Below are 11,435 nucleotides of genomic sequence, written 5' to 3'. Positions count from 1 at the left end.
CTTAGACAGCCTCATCCACCAGGGCAGATGGCATAAGGAAGAACTACAAGCCTGCAGAATGGAAACCACAATCACAGAAATTTAGACAAAATGAGGTGGCAGAGGAATAAGTCCCACATAAAGAAACACGATAAAACACCAGAAGAACAACTAAATGTGGAGATAGGCAATCTACCAACAGCCTCATCCACCAGGGCAGATGGCATAAGGAAGAACTACAAGCCTGCAGAATGGAAACCACAATCACAGAAATTTAGACAAAATGAGGTGACAGAGGAATAAGTCCCACATAAAGAAACACGATAAAACACCAGAAGAACAACTAAATGAAATGGAGATACACAACCTGCCAAAAAAAGAATTCAGAATAATGATAGTGAAGATGATGCAAGAACTCAGAAACAGAATGGGGGCAAGGATCGATAAAATGCAAGAAATATTTAACAAAGACCTAGGAGAATGAAAGAACAAACAAATGGAGATGAACAATAAAATAACTAAAATTAAAAAAAAAGAAGAAGGAATCAATGACAGAATAACTGAGGTCCAAGAACAGACAAGTGACATGGAAGACAAAGTGGTGTAAATCACTGCCAAAGAACAGAATAAAGATAAAAGAATGAAAATAAATGAAGACAGTCTAAGAGACCTCTGAGGCAATGTCAAACACACCAACATTCACAGTAGAGGGGTCCCAGGAGGAGAAGAGAGAGAGAAAGGACTTGAGAAAATATTGGAAGAAATAATAGCTGAAAACTTCCCCAATATGAGAAAGGAAACAGTCACCCAAGTCCAGGAAGTGAAGAAAATCCCAGGCAGGATAAACCTAAGGAGGAACATGTCAAGACACATAGTAATCAAAATGACATAAATTAAAGAGAAAGAAAAAATATTAAGAACAACAAGGGAAAAGTAACAAATAATATACAAAGGAACTCCTATAAAGTTATCAGCTGATTTCTCAGCAGAAACTCTGCAGGCCAGAAGGGAGTGGCATTATATAGCTAAAGTGATGAAAGGGAAAAAACTACTACCAAGAATATTCTACCCAGCAAGGTTCTCATTCAGAGAAATCAAAAGCTTTATAGCCACATGAAAGCTAAGAGAAATCAGCACCACCAGACCAGCTAAGCAACAAGTGCTAAAGGAACTTCTCTAAGTGGAAAAGAAAGAGCCACGACTAGAAACAGAATTACAAATGGAAAAGCTCACCAGTAAAGGCAAACATACATAAAGGTAGGAAATCATCCACACACAAATATGATATCAAAACCAGCAACTGTGAGGAGAGCGCAAATGTGGGATATTTGAAATGCATTTGAAATTAGAAGACCAGAAATTTAAAACAACATTTATATATGTATATAGACTGCTACATCAAAACCTCATGGTAACCACAAATTGAAACCTACAATAGACACACACACGCAAAAAGAAAAAGCAAGCCAAACACAACACTAAATTTAGTCATCAAATCACAAGAGAAGAGAACAAAGAGAAAGAGAAGAAAAAAGACCTACAAAACCAAATCCGAAACAATTAAGAAAATGTCAGTAGGAACATACATATTCTTAACTACCTTAATTGTAAATGGATTAAATGCTACAACCAAAAGACAAAGACTGGCTCAATGGATACAAAAACAAGACCTGTATATATGCTCTCTACAAGAGACCCACTTCAGACCTAAGGACACATACAGACTGAAAGTGAGGGGATGGAAAAAGGTATTCCATGAAAATGGAAACCAAAAGAAAGCTAGAGTAGCCATACTCATATGAGACAAAATACACTTTAAGATAAAGACTGATACAAGAGTCAAGGAAGGACACTACATAATGATCAAGGGACAAATCCTAGAAAATATAACAATTTTAAATACAATACATATGTACCCAACATAGGAGTGCTTCAATATATAACCTAAATGCTAACAGCCATAAAACGAGAAGTTGACAGTAACACAATAATAATAGGTGACTTTAACATCCCACTTCCACCAATCGACAGATCATCCAGACAGAAAATCAATAAGAAAACATAAGCCAAAAATGACACATTAGATCAGATAGATTTAATTTATATTTATAGAAAATTCCATCCAAAAGCAGCAGAATAGACTTTCTTCTCAAGTGCATGTGGAACATTCCCCAGTGCAGATCACATCTTGGGCCACAAATCAAGCCTCAGTAAATTTAAGAACATTGACATCATATCAAGCATCTTTTCTGACCACAACGCTATGAGAATAGAAATCAGTTAGAGGAAAAAAAATGGTAAAAACACAAACACATGAAGGCCAAACAATATGTTACCAAATAACCAATGAATCACTGAAGAAATCAAAGCAAGAAATCAAAAAATACCTAGAGGCAAATGACAATGAAAATACAACTATCCAAAACCTATGGGACACAGCAAAAGCAGTTCTAAGAGGGAAGTTTACAGCAATAAAATCTCAACACAGGAAACAAGAAAAGTCTCATAAACAACCCAACCGACTGTCCAAGACTGAACCAGGAAGAAAGGGAAAATATAAACAGACCAATCACCAGTAATGAAATTGAAACTGATTTAAAAACTTCCAAAAAACTAAAGTTCAGGAACAGGTGGCTTAACTTGTGAACTCTATCAAACATTTAGAGAAGAGTTAACACCTACCGTTCTGAAACTCTTCCAAAAAATTGCAGAGCAAGGAACACTCCCAAGTTCATTCTATGAGGTCACCATCACCTTGATACCAAAACCAGACAAAGATATCACAGAAAAAGAAAATTAAAGGTCAATATCACTGATGAACATAGACAAAAATCCACAAAAATATACCAGCAAACCAAGTCCAGCAATTCATTAAAAAGATCAACACCATGCTCAACTGGGATTTATCCCAAGGATGCAAGGATTCTTCAATATATGCAAATCAATAAATGTGATATACCATATTAACAAATTGAAGAATGAAAGCCATATAGTCATCTTAATAGATGCAGAAAAATCTTTAGCCAAATTGAAAACCCATTTATGGAAAAAATAAAAAAACAAAAAACAAAAAAACAAAAAAAAACTCTCCAGAAAGTGGCAATGGAGAGATCCTACCTCAACATAATAAAGGCTATATAGGACAAACCCACAGCAAGCATCATTTGCATCACTGAAAAACTGAAAGCATTTCCTCTGAGATCATGAACAAGAAAAGGATATCCACCCTGACCACTTTTATTAAACATAGTTTGGGAAGTCCTAGCCATGACACTTAAAGAAGAAAAAGAAATAAAAAGAATCCAAGTTGGAAAAGAAGAAGTAAAATTGTCAGTTTGCAGATAACATGATACTATATATAGAAAATCCTAAAAATGCTACCAGAATAATACCAGAGCCTATCAATTAATTTGGTAAAGTTGCAGGATACAAAATTAATACACAGAAATCACTTGCATTCCTATACACTAACAATGAAAGATCAGAAATAGAAATTAAGTAATCAACCCCATTTATCATCACATCATAAAGAATAAAATACCTAGGAATAAACCTAAGGAGGCAATAGACCTGTACTCAGAAAACTATAAGACACTGATGAAAGAAATAAAAGATGACATAAACAGATGGAGAGATATACCATGTTCTTGGATTAGGAGAATCAATATTATCAAAATGACTATACTACCCAAGGCAATCTACAAATTCAATGCAATCCTTATCAAATTACCAATGGAATTTTTCACAGAATTAGAACAAAAATTTCTACAATTTGTATGGAAACACAAAAGACTGCGAATAGCCAAAGTAATCTTGAGAAAGAAAAATGGTGCTGGAGGAATCAGGCCCTCTGACTTGAGACTATACTACAAAGCTACAGTAATCAAAACAATATGGTACTGGTACCCAAACAGAAAAATAGATGAATGGAATAGGATAGAAAGTCCAGAGATAAACCCATGCAACTATGGTCAACTAATCGATGACAAAGGAGCTAAGATATACAATGGAGCAAGGACAGTCTCTTCAATAAGTGGTAACGGGTAATCTGTACAACTACATGTAAATGAATGAAATTAGAACATTCGTTAACACCATACACAAAAATACACTGAAAATGCATTAAAGACATAAATGTAAGCCCAGATAGTATAAAACTCTTAGAGGAAAACATAGGCAGAACACTCTCTCACATAAATCACAGCAAGATCTTTTTTGATCCACCTCCTAGAGTAATGAAAAGAGAATTCAAAATTTAAAAAAAAACGATCTAATTAAACTTACAAGCCTTTGCACAGCAAAGGAAACCACAAACAAAACAAGAAAACAACCCTCAGAATGGGAGAAAACATTTGCAAATGAAGTGAATGACAAAGGATTAATCTCCAAAATATACAGCTTATGCAGCTTAATAACAAAAAAACAAACAACCAGTCAAAAAATGGGCAGAACATCTAAATAGACATTACTCCAAAGAAGACACACAGATGGCCAAGGAGCACATGAAAAGATGTTCAACATCATTAACTATTAGAGAAATGCAAGTCAAAACTACAATGAGGTATCACTTCACACTGGTAAGAATGGGCATCATCAAAAAATCTACAAATAATAAATGCCAGAGACGTTGTGGAGAAAAGGGAACACTTCTACACTGTTGGTGGGGATGCAAATAGGTACAGTCATGCTTCAGAACAGTATGGAAGTTCCTTAAAAAAGTAAAAATAAAGCTACCATATATTCAGCAATAACACTCCTGGGCATATACCAGGATAAAACCATAATTTGAAAAAAAATACATGCATCCCAATGTTCATTGCAGCACCATTTACAATAACCAAGACATGGAAGCAACCTAAATGTCCACTGATAGATGAATCAATAATGAAAATATGGTACATATATACAATGGAATATTACTCAGTCGTAAAAAAGAATGAAATAATGCTATATGCAGCAACATGGATGGATGTAGAAATTGTCATACTGAGTGAAGTCAGACAGAAAAAGACAAATATCATTTATATGTGGAATGTAAAAAAATGGTACAAATGAACTTATTTACAAAACAAAAATAGAATTTCAGATGTAGAAAACAATCTTCTGGTTAACAGGGAGTAAAAAGGGAGGAGGGATAAATTGGAAGACTGAAATTGACATATACACACTACTATAAATAAAATCAATATCTAATATGGACCTACTCTATAGTGCTGGGAACTCTACTCAATACTCTATAATGACCTATATGGGAAAAGAATTTAAAAAGAGTGGACATATGTATATGTATCATTGATTCACTTTGCTGTACTGCAGAAAGTAACACAACATTGTAAATCAACAATACACTAAAAATTTATTTAAAAAACAAAGAATAGGATAAGAGATATAGAAAATACTCAAATGAATAATACAAATACTCCCAAAGTTACAAATATACTAGAGCATAAAAATCAAAGGTTTTTGTTGAATTTTAGGTAAAATATTTTTTTGAATAATTATATAAATACATAGGGAATGCAAAATAAAATTCATATAAAAAAGAATAAGTTAAAGATATTACTTGGAAAGAAGGTCAGGACTCAGATTCTCCAGCATGTTTTAAAGTGTTAAATGGCAATGCCAAAATTTTCAGAAAAAATAGTACAACCAAAAAATTCTATATCAAATTATTCCATTGTGCATGGGCTATGGTAACAGAATGGTACTCTCATATATGAACACATTCATACTCTTCATGAGTGATGTATTCTTTTCTAAAATAATACTTAGAAAAATACGGCATAAGAGTAAGAAATTAACCAAAAGAAAATATCCAAAGATATTGAGCTTTTCTAAAATGAAGAATCAAGTGTAAGTGAGGACAATTTTTCCAAAACACTGCTGCATCACCATCTCATATCTTTGTTTATGAATCACCAAAATTAAGCCAAAATTTATCAACATAAACAAAAATAAATATGGAAACTAGCAAGAGATGGAAACAAGATAAACATATCTTATAAATTCTACAAAAGAAAGGAATTTGTGACAGTGTTAATTTGACCAGATTGAAAAAAAGATTACATACAAGGACCTGCTATAAGGATGTGGGAAGTCAAAAACCAAGATAAAACAAAGCCAAAAGCCTCTTTGAGAAAGTGTTGAAGATTTATAGATAGTATATCAATGAAATCCCCAGCAGATATCCACTCTGGTGGTTTTAAAAACATATCCACAAAATCTCTGAAACTTCATCAAAATTGTAAACTGATTATCTTTCCTTTGAATGTGGACTAGCTTTAATGTCAAGCATCTGAAAAAAAAATATAGTAGTATTGATTTTGAATGATTCTGATGTTAGGTTACAAAATATTATAAAGCCACCATACGGCTTTCTATCTCTTGGGATACCTGTAACTTAATTTACCATCTTGTAAGGAAGTCCAGGAAATATAAAGAAGTCATATGTCTAGCTGACATTCCTGGCTAAAGTTTCAATGGTAACCAGTATCAACTACTACACATGTGAGTGAACTAGAGTTTAGCTGATCCTAACCCTCAGTCTTTGGGCCAACTCAGCTGATGCCAAATGGACCAGAGATGACATATCACCACTGAGCTTTGTTCAACTTGCATATTCACTAAATATATATATATATATATATATATATATATATATATATAGTTGTTTAAGGGACTAAGATTTATGTGGCTTGTTAAGAAGTAATAGATAAATGGAACATTCCTATAATTTCAAAGGGATGAAGTGGCAAATATTGATTATTAAAAGATTTGTAGCAGTCATTTTTCAAGGATAAATCACACGCTTTCAAAATAAATCACCTGTTCAAGGAGGCCCTGGTGTAAGGACAGACATAGCTAAATACTGTGAAGGAATTGAATTATCCTAGAAAAAGCTAAGCATTACCATATTCTGATAATGAATTGTTCCAGGAGGGAAGCCAAAAACCAGCAACATCAAGTATTAGTAAATGAGACCAAGTTAAAGAGAAAATGTTGATGAGAAGTCTGCCACTATCAAAGCTACTTCAACATTAGAAAGAAACTCTATTATAGAGTTTTAGGTGACTATGGAATCATAAAATGCTAGAAAACAAGCATTTGAGGCTTTTTAATTAGTTTCTGCCTACTTTTGTAGCTGACTGTCTCTTCATATTAGGAAAAACTAAATGTTCATATCTATTGGAGAAAATATACATCACATTTTAGAAATATAATCACATGGCCTAATCAACTATAAATACTTCAGTAATACATTTAATTATTGCCTTATATCACATTGTATATAAACTTGTATAAACAGTGAGTTTTCTATTTCTTTTGAAGAAAACTATATAAATATAACAAATATTGTTTAACATAATTTTTGAAATTCTGGCAAGTACCATAAAACAAAAGGCATAAGAAGTGTAATTATTAGAAGATAGATTTTTTCTTAGATGATTCTAGGAAAAGATCAATAATCATATAATATTAAAACTCACAAGAGAGTTCAAAATAGATGCCAAATACAAGGCTGTTTTACAAAATTCAATACATTTCTTCTAAATCCATAGTCACAAAAGAGAAAATCTTAAAGAAAATATTCTATTAACAATAACAATTTGAAATATAGTTCACTGCTTTTACTTCTTTCACAAAATTTGTCTGGGAATCTGGGCTTAATTTTATGTTGTGTGTAATTACTGATTTAAAAAAGAAATTAAATATATATGTACAAATTTTATGTACAACTCTTAATTATTAAATATAATTTATGTTAAGTTAAATAATACAAGTTATGTATATATTTATTACCTATTGTATCTACTTTAATTAAATATTGTATTAACTTAAAATAAATATATTTTAAATGGACAAAAATATATTTTAGAAAAGTAAGACACCTAAAAAGTCAAGTGGTGTAATGCTTAGGAATTTTTTTTCAGAAATGGATTAAAATTATAGAGGATGTTACAAGTTTGGTTATAAAAATACAGTATGCCAAGACTCCATAATTTTCATTTATGCTTGAATATTGAAAATTATGGAGTCTTGAGTTTCTAACATTTATGAGCTAACTAGTTAATATTCTTCAAATCATGAGAAAAAAAAGAAAGTGTAATGTTAGAAATTTCAGACACTGGTGAAAACATGAGTGTAAGTATGAAAATAAGAAGATACCATTTGAAAGAAATTTTAATAATCCTACTCCATGGACATAATTTTTAATAAAGTAAAACTGATTTTAGAAGACCATGGAACCAATCAAAGAGAAGTTGCAGATTTTAGAAAATCTATTTCACATGACAGGCAAAAATTTTCAAAAATGGTTTTTAAAAAGTTCTAGTGGTAAGTTAATTCATCATGATTGATTCATTTATTTGAAAGCATCATGTTTATTTTATATATTTTCCAGGTATCTTTTTTTAGTAATAATACAACAATGTCAAATATTTGCAATTCAAAATAAGTTTTCAAAGATTGGAAGGAATTAAAAAGAACTTGTGACTACAAAAAATACAATTTTCATTATGATGTTTTTCTAAAGCAGAAGTGTTTTTTTAAAAATGTTCAAATATATTTTAATAGATGATACATTGCAGAGGTTGATAGTGCAAGGGAAATAAAAATGACAGAATACCTGGAGAGTGATTTTAGATGTTGCTATGTTTTGTACAAAAGGTAATTTATATCTTAGAAGATCAGAAGAATTTATTTAAGTTCAAATGCTGGAATGCTTCTAAATTTAGTGGAATTTATGGGTCATTATCATGTTGATATAGCTAGTCATAAAAATAAATCTGTGTCTTATTTATCTAACAAAGGTAAAAAAGGAATTCATAATGCTAGTAGAATATAATACTAGATATGAAATACTGGGAAGTATACCAAAATGATCAATATAATTTTCTTCACTATAAAATGTAAAGTAACACTAAGTTGCATAAATGAAATGTTACATTTTATTTAGCTCTCTGGTTATGCATTTAAATTGAAACAAATGGCACTATTTTATCATAAAATCAAAGTTGGATCCAAACCACATAGAAGTGTTGCTCTGAATGAATTAAGTTATATCCAATTATGCAAATTTATATGCATTTCCACAGTGTATCAGTGACACTGGGCTAGTAAGATAACCTAGTCACCTGACATAACTCCAAAATCCAGTGACCTAAAGTAACAAGGTTTATTTTTTACTCATCCTACATGTCCAATGCTGGCCAGAAGGAAATGTAGTTTTAAATGCTCAGAACTTAGATGTAAGCAACTGGAAAGTCCCAGAATGACAAAGACGAAAGAAAGATGGAAAACCATATAATCTGTTTAATGTTTCCAACTGGAAATGGTATAAACTCCTATTTCATTCACTAGAACAAATTATATAGTTATACCTTATTCTAAAGGGGCAGTGAAGTGAGACTCTCCCTTATTTTCAGAAAAGACCTTTATACTAGTGAAGAGTATTGCTCCAGCCCCAAGCAAAAAAATATATATACACACATTTATTTAATATATTTACATCTATATACTTCTATATTTATTTGCTTTATCTTCTCTATGAGATAATTTAAGATTATTTCCCAAATATATTTTCATATATTATCTCACAGATTAACAAATAACTGAAAAATACATGCCAGTCATTATCTTCACACATTTGTAAATGACAGAATTAGTACTATAATCCAAGTCTTCACATTTTGAATCCTCTATACTTCCTTGTATAGCAAAAGTTTAAAATATAACTTTTGTAAAGTCAGAAATGTTATTTCAGATATCTACTCATAACACTGAACCAAATCATTGTCACAAATATATCCAGGAATAAATATAAGAAATAGATTTTTACCTTGATTCCACTCAGAATTTGATATTAAGCCATAAATTCTTTGAAAATTAGCAAAGAATTATTTCCCATATTGTGTTTTAACATCTACATTTGGATCATCTGACTATTGTTACACAGTCCACCTCAAAAGCTTATTGCTTAATTCAAAAATTGTCTGTTTTTTTTTTCTGTTTTATTCTATGGGTTAGTTGTATTGTTCTTCTACTGTTTTCTCAGGCTTCACTCATGTGGTTGCATTTATCTGAAAGATCAGACGTCCAAGAAGGCCTCACTCTTGTCTGCTAGATAGTACTGGTTGTTAACTGGGATATTTCACTTCTCCTTCATGATTCTTTCTTACTCTAGTCAGTAGCAGTATCAACCTCTTCATATTGCAGTTTCAAAGCAGGCTTCTAAGCAGTTAGAAGAAGGTAGAAGAATCAAAACCTCTTGTGGCCAAGTCCCATAATGTACCAATTACTTCCATCAAATTCTTTTGGTCAAAGCACAAGCACAGCCCAGATTCAAGTGATAAGAATAGTCTCACTCGGAATGACAAGGGATACAGAAAAAAATTTTGTCATGTTTAAGCTGCTAAAGAATTTTTCATTATGATTATATGATGTGTAATCAGATAAGTAATCTAGAATAAGACTTATAGCAAAATATTTTTTAAACTATTGATAGATAAAGCTCTCCCATAACAAGCCATACTAATTATAGGACATGAGACTAGAAAAATATTAGAGTTGAATGCTTGTGTGTGAGTGGTGTGTATGTGTGCATGTGTGTATGGGTGAGAGTAGGGAGAGGAGGTTCCTTGATGTTTCAGGCCATCTCTTCATTCCTTTTTTCTTCAATCAATGTATATCAACAAAATATCTTTTGAAATTGAGCTTCCATTCATGACAACAGTGTTTTGGCGGTTGCTCACTTGCAATTAGATCATTTAACAGAGATTCACAGCAGCTGTTTTATTCTACTGTTTTTTGTGAAATATACCATTTTAAGGCCAAATGAAGCATATAATTGTAAACGTTTCTAGCATCGGTACATTTAGGATACATTTATGAAAGCTAGGTGATCTGAAATATGTTAGGGATCTTTTCACAAAACATCTACATTAAATTTTTAGAACAATGGCCACAGGTGGAGTCATTTACAAAAAGGGACAGATAAAATGCTGAATGAAAATTAGACAAGAATCACCAACTGCTTACATTCAAGTGTCCTGACAAATGATTTAGATTGACAGATAGCTTGGAGAGTTGCTAAAACGGGACCATATGTCTGATAATTTCTGGGTGATGACAGTTGAGAGAAGTGAGCCTTGCCTTGATTGGGTTATAGAACTTGTGAATATCAGAATCTCTGTCAGAAACTTGAGAGGCACAGACACATACTCCTCCACACCAGCCAGAGGCAGAACACAGCGCTCAGCTGAGCAGCTCATTTGAAAACTCCAGGACATCCTGAACATTTTTCATGTCTTTTTGTTTATTAACTAGACAGAATCACCCATTCCTCCATCTGATCATGGGGAATGAGACATTCTTTTATTATCACTTTGGAGTGACATAGCTAAAATCAGAAATTTAAAAATGCAATTGTAAAATGGAGGAAACAATTTCATAATATT

The sequence above is a fragment of the Physeter macrocephalus genome, chromosome 13, assembly GCF_002837175.3.
Source record: "Physeter macrocephalus isolate SW-GA chromosome 13, ASM283717v5, whole genome shotgun sequence".
NCBI lineage: Eukaryota > Metazoa > Chordata > Mammalia > Artiodactyla > Physeteridae > Physeter > Physeter macrocephalus.
Note: the sequence above shows the minus strand (reverse complement) of the source record.